Source organism: Lonchura striata, chromosome 1A, assembly GCF_050655825.1.
Source record: "Lonchura striata isolate lonStrDom1 chromosome 1A, ASM5065582v1, whole genome shotgun sequence".
Taxonomy (NCBI): domain Eukaryota; kingdom Metazoa; phylum Chordata; class Aves; order Passeriformes; family Estrildidae; genus Lonchura; species Lonchura striata.
In genome coordinates this window covers 17,498,177-17,518,740 of record NC_140741.1, presented here as the reverse complement: position 1 = coordinate 17,518,740, position 20,564 = coordinate 17,498,177, and the positions used below count along the sequence as shown (strand labels likewise).

The following is a 20,564-nucleotide window of genomic DNA, read 5'->3' as shown; positions in this document are numbered from 1 at the left end:
CCGTATTTGAAAGTCTGCTCTAGACCTTCTTGGGACTTCAAGTTTTCACGGCAACAAACAGCCAAGCATGGGATCGAGCTCTGAAGGAGACCTCCTCACCCTGCAGTGGGCTTTGAGCTCAGCTGGCATTTTGGAGCATTCCTCTTGGACCAAACTTTCTCAAACAATCCCCAGAAAAGCTGAGATCTCTGGCTTTTCCCCTATACCCCATAACTCAGTGGTAAGGGGTATCCACCAAGGCTTTAGTAAGTGCAGATTTATTTCTCCCCTCTGCTTGGGAAGGTTTGAATCCATACCTTCCACTGTGAATTCTGTGACCAGGGGACATTGTTGTATACACAAGGAGGGCTCTTGCAGACTTCTTCTGAAGCCCTTCCAGTGTGCTTGGACTAATGAAGCATTCATTGGGCCAGCGAGAGTACAAGTGAGAGAATAAGCATGACTCCATTGCCTCATGATTAGGGCATTCCCAAAGGGAGGAGATCTAAGTTTTGTTTCTGCTCTAATGGCTATTTAATGTTCTACCATTAGATTATATTATATTATACCAATACTCTGTATATTACACATATGTATTCAAATAAAATGGAAAAGAGTCATTTAAGTGGGGGCTGAGACACAGATTTCTTCTCTAACATCCTTCTCACAGGGTTCCATCAGTACTGGCCTATGAAGTCATCCTTGCTCTTTCTCTTTCTCTGGACAATTAGCATTTAATTATTGCAGCCCACACAAAGTGGTTTTGGTAGGAGGACTTCAGGTTCAGCTGTAACCTGGTGGTGAGGGCTTCATGGGTTGAGTGCCTCCAGGTCATGGTGTTTCCAACCCTCTGGCCCCTCAGCAGTGCCTGCTGCTCCGTGAGCTGACCTTGGTAGCTCCCACCCTCAAATACCTCCTCTCCTGCCATGGTGTGTGGACAGCACCTCACAAGCCAGCAGGGAACCCAACACAAAATTACAGATGCCATTATATTCAATATGTGTTGGATGTTATGTTGCCTGAGCCCTTTCCTGCATCCAACTCAAAGCTACCTGCTAAAGGCCAGTCTATTCAGCCAAGCAGAGTCCTAAATTCTGGACCAAACTTCCTTCTTTTTCTTCAATTTCCCAATATAAGCAGATCTGTGTCTATCTAATAGGCAGATGGGCGAGTTCAGAGGAAAACTGAAGTGATAATGTTGCTAGGAGTTTCGAAATTATTTCATAGTGGTTGCAGTGTTTTAGGGAGGGGTATTTGTAATCATGCAGCTTATGATTCATTATTGGTATTATGAGGTTGTCAGGCTGAAAACAGTCCAGGCTTTGCCCTAGCATGGATATTTATAGATGGATAAGCCAGGAACAGCTGGATATCAACAGGGAGAGTCCTTTGGACATCATTATTAAAAGCGCAACAAAGATATCAAGCAGTGAGTGTGGCTTTAAAATAAATGCTTCCACAGGACAAAGGCCATGGACATAAAAGTTAACAGAATAAAACCAGACCTTCAAGTCAAGAATGCAACACTAAAGGCAATGTCCTTCCATCAGTGAAGAAGGCACTGCGCAGAAAATGAAGGCACAGCAGCAGTCTGACCTTCAGCCTGAGGAATACATTGCCATCATGTAGGCAGGAGGGAGGTGGTGAAGCACAAGCTTGGGTGCATTTCTTGAGCTATTGGAAACACATTTTAAAACTGAAATTAAGTGATGCTCACGACTGCTCTGCAAAATCTGCAGGTTTTGCTTCCTTACTCCTGCTTTGTTTTGGTTCAGGGAGTTGACCACAGCAGGTTGAACCTTTGGAGGCTCTCAGGAGAAAATGGGTGCAGTATGCTGCTGCTTTAGGATCTGGCCCAGAGACCCAACGCCAGACGCAGGGACTGAATATTGATCACTCTCTGAAAATTTAAAACTTTTGTGGCTTTGGCCACCAGGATTCTTCAAGCAGGCAATATAACTTCCTTTAAAAACTGTGAAAGTGAGATTTTGAATGAGCTGGAAGCAGGGCATGGGCTACTTGTGCTTCCCTCAGCTTTGATACACACATTTTTCTATTTCTTTTCTTGGCTTTGTGAGAGCTATGACTCAGCCCTGCTATGGATACAGTCTAACAAAGAGGTGTCTGTGTTTTATTGGGGGGGGGAAACATATGTCTTCCTACATCACTCATGGTTAATGTTAACAAAACTGCCTAATGCCAATAAAAATCTATACACACAGAGACACGTAGCTATACAGAGACATCTTTGAGAAAAAAAAAAAGAAGAAAAGGAAAATTTTTATGTAAAACTTCAACTTAACAAATCCACTATGAAAAGATCTCCATCCATTGCTCACCATGGACTGCTGCAACTTGCTTATCTGTCAGAATGTGAAAAATATCTTAAAATATCAAACTATCTCCATGCTTAGAGGATATGACTCTTTCACTCAAGCAAATGTTGATTGTAGAACATTTTTCATTACACACTGGCTGAGTTAGACTTGGTGGTGCTGCCCCTGATGCCTGTAAATCAGAGGGAAGATGTGCAGGGCTGCACTGCTCTGTCCCATTTTCACCTGCCCATTGTGTGAACAATGACAGCTCAGTGCTGACTGAAGCTGGTCCAGTTCCTGCCTCCTTCCAGCAGTGTTTGCTCTCTGCCTTTGGGTCACTGCTCCAGCTCTGGTCCTGCATTCAGCCATGCTGCAGCGACCTCAGCTCTGGGCTGAGCATGGGTTGTTCTTGGACCTGCATCCCTTCATGCAGTTTATCTCTAATACTATGGAAAAGATGTATTTTAGTAAGTGTATAATGAGCCAAACTCTTCTCTGCTTTGAAAATTACTTTTAAATATCATACACTAAGAAGTTATTCATTTTCATCTAATCAATCTATTCATTAAGTAAAAATTCTAGAATGTAGCACCTATATTAAATAACTATTTTTAATTGGGTAGAAGACAGACCTAGCCTGAACTCACTGTAGCCAGGAGCCTTTCTTAGGGATTGCACCCTGGATGAATCTCAATAGGAATTTTATAAGTACCTTTTCTCCTTACCTCTCAGACACATGTGCATGAACATGTATATACACACACATGTACCCCGCACTTAATTTTTTTTAATGGAGATTTGATGCTGCTTCAGGCTACAGGATTCATAACCCTAAAACTCTAAGAAATGAGAGTTGGATATTCTGCCTCCTGACCAGCCTATGGATTTTTTTACTACAAAAAAAAATTTGCCAGACCATCAGCCATAGTAATTTTATGTACATTTTGTTCAAGGCTGATAAATCCTGCTTTCAAGAGCCTTCCTACTGTCTTCTTTTGTCTCACTCCTCTGAAAGTCAGGACTGACATAGGACAACATCTCACTGCCCCTCCTCCTACACTGTGGCCATGTATGAACAGTCTTAAATTTCTTCATGCAGAAAGGAAAAACACTTGTCTAAAGTACAGCAAGATTCTGGAATGCAGAAACATCTGTCTACCAGAATTTAAATCAAGAACAAAGCTCATTTACTGTAAGCTTCACCACCACCAGCAGCAAGAATATACCGTGTTTCCTGTCATGATGACCTTTATCTTTGAGTAAGAGAGCAGCAAAACAAGAAAAGAACAAATACAAAGTTCCTAGAGGAGAACATGTCCTGCCTCTACAACACATCACAGGACAAGCAAGAATTAAAAGCCTTAAAGAAAGACATCACAAAGGCAGATGCCAGGGCAAAAGCAGATAAAGCTAAAGGAAGAAAACACAACCATTTGACCTACCACATCCTCTGAAACACCACTTTCAGGATTTCCAGGAAGTTTAATGCCATTGTTTGTGGTAAACATCAACCTGGGCACAGCTCAGTACCAGGAGAGGATTTGTTGTTCCAGTGATGGTTGCTATTGTTTAGAAAAACAAACGTGGAAGAGATGAAACAAGTCCTGCTCTGTGCTGTCCCTGAAACAGAAGATCACTGTTGAAGGGAGAGAAATAAAGGGAAACACACAAAAAGCTACAAAACTGCCATAATAATCCCAAAGACACTGGCAATGAAAGGAGAAGCAGACAGGAGCAAAGAGTCTCAGAAATAAATTAATCTCAAATTCAGAATCTTCCTCTTCTTCCACCAATTTTTGGTGGTGCTTTTTTACTAGTAGTTTTCTTCCCAGTAGAGAGTGCTCCACATTAAGCCTGCTTTCAGAGTATTGTTTCAATATTGTTCTCTAAAACAGAGAGAAGCACTTCAGTAACAAAAAACTGTCATTATCTCAGTTAGGAGACAACATATCACACCCTTTGGACAAAAGGCAGGAAGCTGAAACAGAGGCATGCCTTGCTGTGGTTAATTCCTCTTTTAGTTACCAATAGCACAAACCTCTGTGTGCAATGACATCTATGATGTACAGAAACTCTCTACAAGGCCACCTAAGTCTACATCAGGTAGGATCATTTTCAAGACTAGAGCTTAGGTTCCAGCACTCCTTCATGAATATCCCAAGCTTGGAAAAAATCATGCTGAAATTGTCACCAAATACTCCTCTCAGGCCTGTGTAAACTCACTGAAATCTACTGTACTTGAAGCAGAACCTGACTTAATTTATCCCCCAAAACAATTAACACAAACCTTTTCCTGACTGGAGTGGGAGGCTTATGTGCAAAGCAAGGTTCCCAAGTAACCTTATTTCCAGGAATACCAGCTTTAAATCAGTCTTTGCCAAAAGCTCTTCAGAACTTCTGGGGAAAAAAAAAAAAAGTTACATTTTTCAGTATAGAATTCTGAGTTTCAGACACTAAGATCAGGATGTCTTTCTTTTGGATCTTGAGCCAGTGAAATCTGCTGAATTCGACCACCAATTACCACACTGCAGCCTCTTGGTCTTGTGGAGATATTTAACTGAACTGCATGTGCAGAATATCTTAAATGTGCACCACTGGCAAATTTCAAAATTTCTTACATTTTGCAGATAACTGCAGATGCAGCTAGTCTCTGAGTTTAGGTAGAACTGGTTCCTATTGAAAACTTGAAAGCAACAGATTTACATTCAACTGTAGAGAAAAAAAGCCCATGGTACTGTGAAAGAGTTCACTTTTCACACTTATTCAATGTCAACACCTGTTTAGCTGCAGGTTTTTGTAAAAGAAATTACTTACTCTAACATTGCTATGGAAGCACTTTATTTCTACATACATTATTTATTTTCATTTTATTTCTTGTTATTCAACATAAGTTATTTCTATTTCTAATGCATTGTGGGTAGAAAGAGAATCTCTGATGAACATATAGCAATGAGTTCTAGGGATGCAGATAATTTCCTTCACTTAATAATCGTTTTCTTTCCTCTTGGCTGCAGACTTTCATAACTAGCACCATGCCAAACATTCGAAGACTGGATTATGGCCTGTCGTACTTGATTATTTTTGTCAGCATGCTGACCCAGGGTGCCCTTTTCTTGTGTTGTTCCTTCTGTTTCCATTTTTCATGTCATCCAGCTTTTCATCTTGTCAATCAGCTTTTGACTTCCTGATTAAAATGTCTGTCACACGAGCAGCCTGGTCTCCAGTCAGTTGTTTAATTTGTTCCTCATGGCATCCAATTGAGTTATTCATCTGGCCCAGCTGTTCCCAAGTGCTTCCAGCATCACTTTTTCATGTGTTTGGGTTTAACCTCTATATCTATGTGCAACAGTGTGAATTGTTCCATTCATTCTGTTGACTGTGGCTTGCTTTGCCTCTGTCTAATGCCCTTGACATTGCTAGGAAGGCTGCTACTGTATTCTGTGGCTTAACCAGCTGAGAGAAAAGCACTCTTTCACCCTGCCGTTATGGTAACAAGTACGACTAAACACACTCCTTCTCCAGTACTGTAGCAGGCCCAGTCTTTAACAATTAGGAACACGTAATGGAAAACTCTGCTCTCAGGGATCTGAATCCACCCAAAAAATAATGTTGATGACACTTGGCAGGAGGAAAGAAATGTTACTCTGCCAGAAATTTTTAGCATTCGCTTGAAATCAGTTCACTACCATGAGAGCTGTTTGCTCAGCGCCAAGTCTAGGCCTGGTATAAGCCAGCCATAACTCCCAGTGACTTATGTGGGAGTTGCACAAGCTCACAGCAGGGCTAAATTTGGTGATCTGACTGAAGTCGTACAGTTCCTGTTGGAACAATGCAATTTAAATCAATTCAGTGTCATCACAGTAAAATGCTTGAATTTTGTTGTGTTGTTTTAATTGCTGCTTTTCAGCAAGAATTAGGCAAGAAGGATTAGCATTAAAATCTGACTCTAGTCCATGATTTTTTTCCCTCTGGAACAATAACTGTTATGCCTCAGTTTTCCTACAGGATATAGGAATGCACAGGTTACATCAGGATGAAGGAATAATTGTTTTTAAATAAGTTGAAGATGAAAAATGCTGAGTATCTTTATTTATGAATAATAGAAGCTAATCTAAATGAGAAGAATGCTGGATTGATTTTGAATGATGTATTGTAGAGGAGGAAGACATTGTCTGATAACAAACTTCTATATTTTTATGGGAGTCAGGTGAAGTCCATTCCATAGGGCACATGTTGATTGTTTTAGGGTTTGGGAAGAATGTCTCCTTCTTCTCAATTCCTCCATTGTTTCATCTTTTGCCCTGTCTTCTACAGCATCAGAAAGTATTGCCATCTGCTACTGGCAGAATGATTCAATTACCCTTCTCATATAAGAAATCCTCTGCTTTAGTGTAAATTTATATCACATTTACATAAAATTTATCTGATAAAAGCATAGAGCAAAAATTTTCATCTCAAGCTGGGTAGATTTTTAGCAGATTGCAGCTTTTCCTCCCATTGTGCTGACACCAGTTTCTCCACAGACACACCAGGATTCAAAGTGCTGATTCCATAGCACTGTGAGTTTTTAGCAGAGTTTTATATACAAGAAGAACTGTATTAAACCAATATTAACTCAGTCAGCTCTCTGCTGGATGCCTGTCCACATCATAAGAGCTTCCAGCTTGACTGGCACTCCCTGGCACCCATGTGGAAACTCTCAGTGGGGAAGCCAAGCCCTGGCTGGACCTGGGTCCTGAGGAGCCCTTTCATCCCCACAGGTGGTCCTGGAGCTCAGCAGTGAGGAACGGAGCACTCCTGTACCTGTTCTGGGGCTAAACAAATTGTGTCAGCTTTCACCATCTTCAGACCAAAACTTTCCAAGCCTTACTTTTTCCTTTTCTTATTCTCTCTCCCTTTTTCTTTTTTCTTGGATAAACAAACTAAAGTTTTTTCTGCTTATTAAGAAAACTTTCCAATTGTGATTTTACATTTATTTGGAAAACAAAGGTGTGCAAAGGATCAGAAAATATCGCCAGCAGCATTTAGAGCTTGAAGACATGATGCATCTAAAAGATTCCTACTTTTCCCCCAACTGTGTAGAGACATCCAAAGAACCTTTTTGACAGAATGCAACCTGGTTTTAATAGTACTAAATGGCTTCCATTCTACTAGAGATTTGTTTGAGAAGGACTTCTCCTGAAAAACACTGCTGTGAAACACATGTTATTTGGAAATAATTTGTATGCAAAGTGCATTTTATCTGGAATGAGTTTGTATTTTCTAACTTCATAATATTTTATGACAGGTTAAAAAATATGACAGAATAGGGTGACTGTGCACTCAGCCTAATAAGTTTGTACTTTCTCTCAGTATCTGAGTCTCTCCTAGGTGGAAAAGTAGAAAGGGACAGTTATGAAAAATAAGCTGCATCCCTTGGCCACATGCAATGGACCCAATCACAACAGGTTGTGCAGTTAGTTAGTACTGCTGGGCTTGATTAGAAGCTTTGCCCTCAGTCCTGAATTTAGCTGTCTTGTACATTTTCCATGTAGTTCAACTCCTTCTTAGTTAGTCAAGAAAATAATTGCAGGATGTCTCAAACCTGCCCTTCCCCCAGCATCTTGTATCATAAAATAACTCCAGGCGCAATATGTTATGCAAGTCTGTGATCATCCCTCTAATTTCTTATAAAAGATATGACCTCGTTATCAATGAAGATATTTTTAAAGTACTGATCATCTGAGTTAAAACTTCATGGAGAGAAACGTAAAATGCATTCTTATCTCTCTTAAAGGCCAACTCCACACTGGTTGCACTCAATTCAAATTCCATGTGGTTTTCTTTGCAACCAGAGCCAACTACACCACTTGCAGAGATGCACAAAATACAAGCTGAAATTTTGTGGTGCAGTGAAATTCTTGAAAGGTTATGCTACAGTATTTGAGGGTGTACTGACTTTACTAATATCTGAGAATTCAATTTTTCTGCCAGGCATATATTTTTCAGGCTAATTCTAAAAAAAATTGACCAGCATAAACTATAAATCAGGATGAGTTTTCCAGTTGCATTTCAGTACCATAACCTGAGCGGGTTATGCAGGAGAATGTCAGATCATGACACCTTTTGGTTTGTGTGCGCTCCACTGTACTTCTGATCAGCCAGGAAGCCATTTTATTCCCAATGCTCAATATGGAGTGCAGTAGGAGTATAATCCATTCTCTTCCACAGACATTTTACATTTGTTTCCTTTCTTTTTTCCTCCTTTCCTTTTTTTTTTTTTTTCTGTTGTCTTCATCCTGAAAGGAAGGTTTTTTTCAGGTAAAGGTGAAGCTGTATGTGTGCATTCTGCTCTTTATGCACCTAATAAGAGAGTGTCTGTGCTCTAAGAAGACAGAAGATCTGCAGCCACCTCATTCCTTTTACCTTTGATGTTTTCTAGAAGTGACTGAAATATCAATATCTTTACTGAACACAGAGGAAAAAAGTACTTTGCCCAGGGTGAAGTAACTGGTTTTAGGATGGCTTACAAGAACCTCCTCTGTGGAAGAGGATGAGCTTCAGGGCACATATAAATATGCAATATATACGTGTAGTCATCCTCCCAGCCAGAAGAAATGCCTGAGTTTAACAAGCACATTTCTTATGCAACCTGGTTTAGCTTCTGCTGCACTAACGACTCCTGCAATTAAGCTATGCTGGTAGCCAATTAAATCACTTTTTTTCATGTTGAAGGAGCAAACATAGGCAGGTATTTAACCCCTTTTGTGCCCTTGGGCCATCAGCATGCCTAACATGTGGGAGACTGTAATTGTAAATCCTCACAGACACAGTTTTTCTTCTGTTATATTAGGAGGTGACAAAAATGAAGCAGCATGATTGAATATTGAAAAGGCTGGAAAGCTTTATGGGTATTGCAACTACTAATAGCCACCTTATGTGTAAGTGAAAACTTTGCATGGGAGGATCTAAAAACTTCCCAATAGGCATATAAGGATAATTTTACTTATCACTGAACTTCTCTGAGGCAGCCTTAGTGCATGAAAGGAAGACTCCATCAGACACACACAGCCAGCCCAGCACTCACTGACAATCCTAAGTGTTCTATAACCTCTACATCAGGACATATGCTCTGATGGGGAGGTGACACTGTGTGGTCTTCCCCAGGTTATAAGCCACTAGCTGTCACCAGAGTTGTCATCAAGAGCTATTTTATTCCCCTTTGTTTTTGCTCAGTATAGGCAGTTGTCGATTTTTCTAAAGCTATAAAGAATGACTATATTATTATTATTATTATTATTATTATTATCATTAATTTACTTCCAGCTTCAGTACATTCAGTTTCAACACATCATCCCATGCCTACCTATACTAAATGCTGGAGTAGGTGATATTTTCATGCACTCCCATTTCCATTTAAAATCCTACTGGAAAATTGTGAAATATACTTTTTTTTTTAATGTGTGTGAATAGAGCCTTTAATGCTTGAGGTTAAATGAATGGTGTAGTTTTTGGCTAGGTGTCAAAGACTTAACAGAACTTGTACTATAGTCTTCTCACAGGAAAACACAAATAGTTTTACACTGAGGTATTTGGAAACAGGTGTACTGAACAATTACAGAATGTTACAGTTCCTGGAGGCAGCCCTCCAAGAAATTAGGTCTGAAAGTATATGGCAGCACTATCACATTGATAAAATTTCTGCTGCCAAATCCCACTGGACAGGAGAAAACCTGAGTGGAGCACCAGGAGAAGATGTGGCCACTATTATGTCAGAGCATGAAGAAGCCAGAGCTGCTGCCAAGAGGTCTGAGAGGAAAACAATAGAAAAGTTTAGTTTGGGGTGCAGTTTGGAACAAGGGATCAGCACTGACCACTGCCAGCCCCAGGGCCACCACAGCCTGGAGCAGCAAAACACCCCCTGGGCACACCCAGCAAAGCGGTGGATCGAGCCATCACCACCTCTTGGTACATAGCTATACAGCTCTACAAACTGAGCAGCAGCTGGTTTTGCTGATTCTCCTCTTTCCAAAAGCACCCCATCCACGTCCCAGTTTTACCTCACCTCCTTATCCTTTCCATTCTCTGCTGAAAATTCCATGTTTCTTTCTCTTGGTTATGATCTAAGTCAGAAAAGCTCTTTCACAGAAGTTGCAAAGCCAAGATTTCACTTCTACCACTTGATTTCTAAAAAATATCAGGAAAACCAGTAATAATTTCAAAGTTACTATTGGTCGACAAAAAATGAATCCAACCTTCAAACCATCCCCTGAAATATGCTCCTGCTTTTACAAAAATTATTTGTGTCCCCAAGAATAACTGCATAACAAATCTTTACCAGTATCTCTTAACTTCCTTTGTGCTTTTGAACTTTGAGAAAAATATTGCCAGAAACTAATTGGTCTTGTTCATCAGTTCTGATTTATCTGCTACCTCAAGACAAGGTGATCCCACCTCTTCACCCCACAAATCCACCACTTTATGTCTGCAGTGCTTCCATGTGGCATAGAGGGGAATTCCTCTCTGTCTCTCTCCACGCTCAGGTTATGGCCCCACCATTATTTCAGTATCTGTAGCTACACATTTTATTACTGGTCACAAAATTATTCCTCTCCATTTTCAAATTCAGCCACTCTGTTTGACTCCGTGCCCTCCCGCAGCAGTGGATCCCAGAGACAATTCCCCGCCTTTGCCAAGGCTGCCACGGAATGTTTCATGCTGAAGGATGAAAACACATTATCTGATCTTTGATGCTTAAAGAGAGGGGAGAGACCTTCAGACCTTTCTGCATATTATACAGTGTAACACATTTGTATGCTCTCAGCAGAGCTGGCATGTCTTATTCAAGGTCAGCTCTGCTCCACAATCTGGCCAAGTAACCTCCCTACCCAGGTTTTCATATTCTAGTTGTAAACCAAGTGGCTAAAGTGGGAAGCTGGGCTGAAGCAAATGAGCAAATAGAAACAAACCCTCTTTCTTTGTCCTGCTGCTCTGTTTCTCTGAAAACATGAAGTTAATAGCACCCAACATGCGTAGATGAGAGAGAGAGGATGCAAAGGTGCCCAATGCCCTCCCTCAGCCCCAGAGCTCAGAAATGCACAAACACTCAAGTGAGATGGGGGAAGAAGTAATTTTACTTTACAATCTAAGACTGCATCATCTGCCGTTTGAAACACCTAAGAGATGGGAAAATAAACATTTCAGAAATATCCATGATCCTCTTTGGTCTTGTCAAGGGAAAGGATATTCCCACCCCAGACTGGTGAGATTTCCTGATGTTATTATGGCTTCTAATGGGGCAGAGACTTCCTAATCATTACTTTATATTGTGAATTCTTATCAGATGTTGTTGAAAGAAAAGTATATTTTTCTTGAGAAGACTATCCTTTGTTTCTAAAAGAAACCAAAACATAAGACCACTGTCATTCTGGTTTGTGCTACCAAATGGCTTTTGGAATTATTTCTTTAAAACAGAAATAATAAAAAGGGTATTTTAGCTCTCAATCAAGTGGTATCCATCTAGTGTGTTCGGTAGTTCCTCTTTTTGGATCTGCCATTCCAGCCAACCTCACATTCAGCTGCAAAAGTGCTCACCAGGTCTAGATTTTGCTGGTTGTGATGACAGAATATTCTGAACTGGAAGGGACTAAAGCCTAACTCCTGGCCCTGGACAGGACAGCCTCAAGAATCACATCAAGTGATCAATAATTATGTGATTAATTGTTCATTTCTTTTGTGTTAGTGGAGGGATGGACCATGAGAATGGAAACTCAGTACCAACCCTAATGATAAAACATAACTCCCACATTGTAGTACTGCATTCTATATGAATAAAATCTATACACACACAAACATACATTCACATACAAGTTCTGTTGCACCAGCTCTTTAGCAATCCTTGTTGTAAGTCATTATAATCCCAATACAAAATTAATTACAGTCAGAAATTCCCACATTCCTACTTTCAGAGGGTTACCAGATAGGATTTTAATTTGGCTCTGCTTTCTTTTCAAAATAAAAGCTTTTTCCCTAACATTTATGAGGCTTCTAAGATTAATTGCATTCATCTTTATCAAGTCTTGAAACTGGCTGATATATTTAAATGAGCTAAAATTAAAAGGTTTGAGGCAACGGAAGTCTCTTCAATAAACTGAAGAAAATTTTCCAAAGACTATGGAAGCAGGGTTGACCAAATCTGCAAAGAAGAAAGATTTTAAACTAATGAGTTGCCAAGTGGGTCCTTTTCTTAATTATTCTTCCTTCCAAAGAATAAGTGAGTGAAAGGCTTAAAGAAGATGAAGAGAAATTGGAATGTTACCCACAGTCCATAAATAAGACTTTAATTAGTCTTTCATTTGGCCCGTGATAATTCTATTACATATCCTGCCACATTCTAATGTAATGTCTTTTTTTCGCCTTTCTGTGTCTCTCCACTCCCAAGAGATGTGATTTTGACTACTGGAGGAGAGCTGGAATGTGTTTCAGGCTATAAAAAAAGATGAAGTACATTGGTACTCTTCTCCACTTGGTTTCTTTTTGGGAGGATTTTGGGATTTTGGTTTGGTTTGGTTGGCTGGTTGGTTTTGGGTTTTTTTTTTTATTTGTTCTTATCTTTCATGGATAAATGTGAGTATTTTAAGGTTTACCCTTGGAAATGGTGGTCATGGATGATGGGCTCAGCTCTGAGCTTTGTTGCAGCCTAAGGAGGCAGCAGCAAGGAACCAGGCTGGGTTCCTGGAGGTGGAATTCCTGTTCTCCCTGGAACCCCTAAACCCTCTGAAACAGGTACCCCCAAGCTGTGGTTTGTGGAGCCCAAGGCTCAGAAAAGGACAAATATACTGTCAGTTTGCACCAAGAGCAGCACCCCCACTAGAAAATTGCTCTGATCAGAGACAGATTGTCATGCAGATCAGTGAGAAGACACTTGTCCAGCAAAAGAAAATACCCTTTTGTGGAATGGCCTTCCATACCTGAATACAACTTTAATTTTTCTGCATCTGAATTCCCAGCCAGAAAAGAGATGGAGTAGTGGGAATGCTGGGAATATTTCCCACCTTGTCTTCTTTGTTTATTTTATAAACAAACAAGCTCACAGATTCTTTCTACAGAGTTTCTTCTGTCTCTGTAGGCAATGTTGCTCTTCTATCTGCTGTTATAAGAGCATTGGAAGTGGGATCATTGGTGAGCTCCTTCTCCCTGCAGGGCTCAGCTCTCCACAGCATGATCCATGGCTCTGAGCAGGGAGAGCAGCTCTGGCCCACACCACCTGTGGGAACTCTGGGCTCAGCTGGTGATGAGAACAATTTAAAAGAAATGCAAAACTCTGAGACACACAGAGCCCCTTTCTTCATTGTCCCAGACTCTCTCCTAGGTGGATCTAGGACTGGAACAGAGCTAGGCCTAGAGGGTCTTTATCAACCTATTTATTAGAGGCCAGGAATTAACATCTGCTTTATCTCAGAGCTCAGTATTTGCTATTATCTACCACACAGTGTGGTCATAGATATGCCCAGGAAATTCATCTGGTGCCATAGAAAGAGATGTAAAAGAATAGCTCTCATGTAGATCTGTGACAAATTCACACAGGAGCTGAGTTTCTCTAATGGCTGGAATGAGGAGGTACAAACTATGGCAGCTCTAGGCAGATTCTTATTTTGACAGAAGCAATGACTCACTGTGTGACTATGGACAAATTGTTCAATTTTCTTATGATTTAGTCAACAAAACTATAAAATTATTAAAAGACAAAAAAAGAAAAACATGAAGTCCCCAAATTTTACTGAAAAACAAATCCTCCTCTGAGCTCAGCTGGTGAATAAATGACAAAAACAACAAGATGAAACATGGGTGTAACCCACAGCTTTGCCAAATATACCACAAAAATATGGAGAAGCAGAGAGGAAGAAAAGGAAGGGGAAAAGAAAGAACAGCAGGCACACCAAAATGCCCCAAAGCACATGAAATCATATGAACAGAAACAAGTCCAACAAAAGAGAGTATGGATGCCCACAGGGTGGTGAGTAGGAGGATGCATTCCAAAGAAAAACAGCAATGAAATTATCTAATGCTCTTTTCATCACAAAGCAGCCTTTAAAACTAGATTGTGGTTGTCTCATCCTTTCATGGGGTGCAGTGTGACCATTACTGAAATGTGTCTGGAAGCAATGCCAGGTTTATGCCAGGCTTTATGCCAGCTAATGTGTGGGGTTTGTCCAGTGGGGGAAACTTGGGTGCCTAGAGGCCACCAGTGCCAGTCAGTGATGGGGCCCCATTTAAATCTTCTCTGTGACACCTTCTGTGCCACGTGAAGGAACCAGGGGAACTTGGGCATCACTGACACTGAACAGGTGCCTGGAAAGAAGCAGGAGGAGGGTGCCTCAGTTCTGCAGCAGCAGCAGTGGCTGTAACAGGGTGAGAACATGAAACAAGCAGGAAAACAATGAGCAGCGGAAAAGTCAAAGTCAGGCCTGCAGCAGAAGAGAGGCTACAAAGGTATCTTCAAAGGGTTTTCTGGGGGATAAAAAACAGGAGCAGACAGCATACATATTAATGAACCAGAAACAATATTGAAAAACAACCTATTATCCTTACTCAGATCAAAAGAACATGGAGATTAACACCTCAGACATCAGACCCCAGAACAGGAGAGTGGGTTTAGCAGCAAGTCTGCTTCTCCCATCTTCCTTTGTTTTTGTGAGCAGGACCAGGCAAAGAGGGGCAGGTTTGTTTTGAGGAGCAAGTGAGACTACAGCTGCATAGTAGAAGGTTAAAATAAAAGGCATTAAAACTGAGAAAAGACTCAGTAAAATCTGGATGAGCATGGGAAGAAGGTAAAAATGAAAATTATATGGGTTCCAATGCAAAGGCAAGATTGCCTTTCCTTGTTTGAGGGGAGTGCTGGAGAATTTGGGGAAAGATGTGGAATTATTTGCACACTCCTCACCAAACTGCCCAAGGGCTTCCTGGTGGTTGCCACTCTCCTCTCCCACCTTCCCACCACAGAGCCCTCTTTTCCTACAAGCCTGTGAGGCAGCTAGGCCTTGCAAGAGAAAGAGAGGCCACAGTGCTTGTCCCTACAAAGGCATTTTTGTCTGAAAATCAGAGCCATTCTCTGCTGGGGGTGGTATCCATTTGCAATGGGAATGGCTCCATGATCTGACAAGTCTTTTCCATTTTCAATTTCTTTGATAGATAAAACAGCAATCTGACCAAATTAGATTTTCCCTTGACAATTTTCCACAGCACAAACTATTTTTCAGGGACTCCTACCCTGTGCATGAAACTACTCCTGCACAGTTAGGGCATTTATGATAATGAAACAAGAGCTACTCTAGAAGGGGTTGCAGCAAAGGAAATGTACCTTTGTGATGGCAACAGACACAACCATTCTCTGCCACAGACTTCATAACAAAAATCCTTCTTTCTAGACACGTCATTTGCTAGCAGCTCTCTTTTGCTCTGGGCACTGAACTTCACAACATCATCTTTCTCATTTTCTGCACTCATTTTCATACATGCACTGGTGAAGAAATAAGGTCAAAATATAAAGTTAGAACTAGGCACATTTTTCATTAAACTATGATGCTTCAGGAATTTTATAATCTGAAAACAAACCTAGGTGTGGCACAAATGGGACTGAACAAAAATTTCCACCTTCCTGAGTCCAAAAGAAGCTTTGCTTTGCAAAAATTTTCACTTTATTTTATATGCAGGATTCATTAGGTAAGAGGTACTTGTCATCATTTTTGCTACAGCCATTTTCATCATTCCAGACATTTAAAAGATTACCCAGACTTTCTCCAGCTTCGATAGGTAGAGAGTCCCTGGTCACAAGGCAGAACATAGGAAATTTCAGGCAGATTTGCGGAAGAACTTTTTCAAATGAAAGCAATCAGCCACTGGAGCAATTGGCCAGGCAAACAATGGGATCTCCATCTTCTGAGAAATTAAAACCCTTGTTGGCACACCCCTGATCACCCTCACCTAAACAGAAGTGTCTGAAGCGGGACACTGGACTAGAAGAGCTCTGGAGTTCCACTGCAAACTGCCATGTAGATCTGCCTGCAGGAGGTTTGGTAACTTGCCATGTAACTGCACAGTGTGGATTCCCTCTCTGCCCTTTTCAGACATTACTAAAAACAGTGTCAAATACTAAGGATAAAGCCAGAGCTGATGAATAAAATTCACACTGCTTGCAGGAGGATGCAGACTTTGGTCCAAAATGCTGTTTTGCACAGTAGAAATGCTGTTGTGCTAAAAGACTCGTAATTTAACTAGACACTCGTATATTTTACTGAAACTTTGCATACGTGGTGCGAAACCCACTCCAAACTTTTCTTTTTGCACAACAGTAAGGTCATAAAAAGTTTTGGTTTACCATCAAGAAGGTGAAGCAGGTTCTGGTTTGAGTTCTACCTTCTTCAGCACCAGCAGTGATGAAATTCCAGAGACAGTGAGGAGGGACAGGACCTGCTCCAGGGCTCTTCAATATTGCAAAGCTGCTTCCTCTTCAGACTGAGTGGGAAATTTTTGCATGAACAGACTGATGCCTGACATTTCTAATAATTGTTGGTTAGGCCAGATTTGAAATACCAAAGCCTTTTTTTGTAGTATTTTTGTATTTCTATCTCAAATTTTCCCCCTCTCCAGATTTTCTTACCTTCTTTTTCCATATATTCACCCTCTGCCTCACTCCTAAGAAGGTGAGTGAGGCAGAAAGAAAGATGTAGAAACTTGCATTACTGTGTAGGTGGAAGGAATTAGCAAAGAGTTTTTTAAATTTCCATTCCTGCTGCAATCAGGACTGTTATAGTTTTATACACAAAATCAGCAGAACCCATTTTCCAGTATTTCCTATACCAGTAAGTAAGTTTCAGGTGCCTCCTGAAAGCCACTCAAACCACTGAAGTTTTCATCAATTAACCAATCAAAAAGTATCATTTATTAGATTATGTTTAATGCCAAGCAAAAATATATAGAAAGTGGTTTAGTGTATGATGGAAAATAATGAAAAAAGATTTAAGCAGTTGAGTCACAACAGATCACTGTTTCCTGTAGTCTGAGACATAGCCCCTTGTGGGGCATGAGGAGTTAAAAATGGGTCACAGAAGATGAATACTTTACAATGGGTGTGTATTTAACAACATGGTAATTTAGCAGAATGAGAATTTTTTTTTTTCCTTGATGCAGCAGGGCTTGATTTCCAAAAGTTTGAGGAACAATGTGGAACATCATGGTCTGAGGCAGTATGTTGCTACCAGCCCATGGTACAGGGAGGCTGTTTCTACAGGAGATTCAGGAAATTTTTGTACCTAATGGAAGTTCCCATGATCAATGAATAATAGGGCAAAAACATCACCTCACTCCTCTGACAAAATATGCAGGTTTTTTTCTGAGCTACCTGTGAACTGAAAAAAAAAAACCAAAAACAAAAACAAAAACAAAAAACAAAAAAAAAAAAAAAAAAAAAAAACAAAAAAAAAACCCACAAAAAAATAAAACAAAACAAAACAAAAAATAAAAAAAACAAACAAACAAACAAACAAAAAAACAAACCAAAACACATTTCTTCACATTCTAAATGGAATACAAATTGTTCCTGGACTTTGGTGCATCCATCACTCAAGTGATGCAGCTCACTTACAAAGCCCAACCACAACTGCTCTGACTCCCAGGCTGTGGTTTCAGAGTGGTCCCTGAGGTTAAATGAGCCAGCCCTTACAGCTCATGCCTGAAACTGAGCAGCTCTGAAATTCCTCCTTAAAGGCTGCATTCACACAGGAGCTCAGACCCACTAAGGAAGGGCTATTTCTATGCTGTTATTCAGGAAAGCACCACCGCTCTCCATGGCAAACTGTATTGCTGTATAAAATATGTTTCATCCTCCTAGCATTAGTCAGGAGTCAGAGTTTTTAGCTGCCTACTTAGAATGGATTTTTGAGAACACCCATCCACAAATCAACTAAAAAAACTTATCAGGATTTCAACACAGCCAAGGAAGCAGTGCAAAGTTTTCTCACAAATAAGGCCAAAAGCCTCACAAGGGCTGGAGACAGGAGAGTTCTGATGAGAATTGTGAGCATCAGCCCTAGACAGCCTGGTACTCCAGTGCATTAAGAATATTCCCCCTTCTGTCTCTCCCATCTACCAGCCTCCAGCCTCACTAGCAGTGACCATAAGCTTGAACTTAAAATAATTAAAGCTAACATTTACTTACACTTATCAAGTTCTGTGTCAGGTATGTGGAGGCACTCAGGTGTGACACAGATTGCATTCCTCCTACTACCACAAAAAAAGATCCTTCCATTCTTTATTGTTATCCTACCCCAAGTGTAATTTCAAAGCTCCTAAGCCATTTATGGTCTAGGAAATGTAAAGGCCAAATTGTGTTGGCCATTTATTTCTAAAGAGAAGAGCTAAATCAATTCCTAGTTGAATTTAGTCCAATACAACAGTTGCAAAATATGTTCTATTAGCTGTTAGTGCTCTCTGGGGATCTGCCATGTGGTCCATGTTTTGAGATTTTTTTTCTTTCAGCTATGAAATACTTTACTAAAAGTTAACTTTCAATTAAAAAATAGAGACATGTCATTTGGGTCAGGGACTGGACTGAGATTAAGAAGACTGGAGTTTTGTCTTTGGTTGCACAACTGACCTCTTGTGTGGTCTAGGACAAGACACCTTCTCTTTGTCTGGATTATTTTGCTCTGCTCTTGCTGCCTTTTGCCTAGTTGAATAAAGAACCCTCAGTGAGGTAAGTCATGTCTGACCAACTTGACTGCTTCCTACAATAAAATTACTGCAACTGTGGAAAAGTACTGAGGAGGAGATGCCATTTACCTTGACTTTAGCCAGACTTTAAGCACTGTACCCTCAAGTTGAAATCGCACAGCCAGAAACCATGGACAACTTGTTGACTAAAAAATTGGTTGGATGTTCAAGGCTCAGAAGGTTATGAGCAGTGAGTGGTTCATACTCTGAGTGCCTGCAGTGGGACCTGGATCTGGACTTATAACTTCACTAATGTCATGTTGGACTGACCTGCAAACTCATTCAGATTGTTTCATTGCACACACATTGAATATGTGAGCTGGCCACAACTCACTTGGGAAACCACCCTCACCAGGACAGAGGTGAGAGACTTCTCTGCTAGGTACCCCTGTGCTCTCACATCCCTCTACAGGACCTCCAGGAAAGCAGCTCCAAATCCTTTCTGAGCGCTGTCCTGCGTAATTAAGAAGCTAAAGTATTGCAAGGTGCTTAGATAATCACTGTGCCAAGGAACAGCAGCAAGCTATGGAGGAAAAAGCTTTTTGGGCAGGTGGCTGAGGGGGCTGCACTCCAGCAGCTGCTCCACACAGCCTCTGAGAGGAGAAGGGACAGCCACACACACTGAGTGACACCCAGCTGAAGCAGGAGTGCCTGCAGCACACTGAGCTTCACAGCAGATGTGGAAAGAATCCAGACCTCTGCCTACTGTGCTGTGGGCACAAAGCTGCCCTTGGGAAGAGCCTTTTTCCTCTGCAAAACCCTGCGTTTCTGTCCCTGTGCCAAGGGCACACAGTAAGTTGGGGGGTCACTTCTCAAGCAATAGTCATGTGTATACATAAATATAGTATTCCCCATCCCAGCTGCTAGGTAAAAAGCTGTCACCTCTGAAAACCTGGCAGATCCCAGCCCTTTATTTCCTTTACTTTTCCTCCTCATGCTTTAAAATGAACATTTTTGTTTTGGATTAAATGGAATGTATGTTTGCATTTTACACTAAATAAATGTTTCCAGATTTCCATTTTGGCAAGAAAAACAAAAAACAAAGTTCCATTTGGTTTGACTCTAACTTATTTTTTTCCTCCCTCTTTTTTAGTTTCGGCACTCTAGCTGAAAAAAATCACAATTATTCTCACAGCCTTAGTCACACGTTTTCCAGGCAGTGCCTGAAATGTTTCCTTTCAAATCTTTGCAAGCATTTTATAGGTTGTCATTTCACTGCTGCTTCAAGAACAAGAGACTGCAATTCTTCCAAGTGAACAGCTTCGATGACTTTCCTGACTGATGCAAATGTGTTACACTGTTGACAAATACTAACCACGAGAGATGACTTGGCTATAGCTGTTTGCTGTAACTGGTATTTCCCCTGAAAATTCTCCCCCCACTCAGCTCCCCTTCAAATAGAGCATTCTGTTTTAACAAGTTAGAGTTTAAGAATTTTTTTTGTATGCTTTATATTTTATCTAGACAAATAATAACTGATTTGTTTACAGGAACCATAGATTGTGACTGAAGTGGCTA

General features: G+C 40.7%; 1 long non-coding RNA gene across 1 annotated transcript in view; it reads right to left on the bottom strand.

Annotated features, from left to right (window-relative positions):
* The window catches only part of LOC116183160 (uncharacterized), a 58,945-nt gene that overhangs the window by 24,359 nt on the left and 14,022 nt on the right, over positions 1 to 20,564 (bottom strand). The window contains exons 2-3 of the long non-coding RNA XR_014952196.1: positions 4,585 to 4,694; positions 3,740 to 3,917 (exon numbers count right to left, since the gene is read on the bottom strand). This is a non-coding gene — a long non-coding RNA (uncharacterized LOC116183160). The remainder of the gene's footprint in view (positions 1 to 3,739; positions 3,918 to 4,584; positions 4,695 to 20,564) is intronic.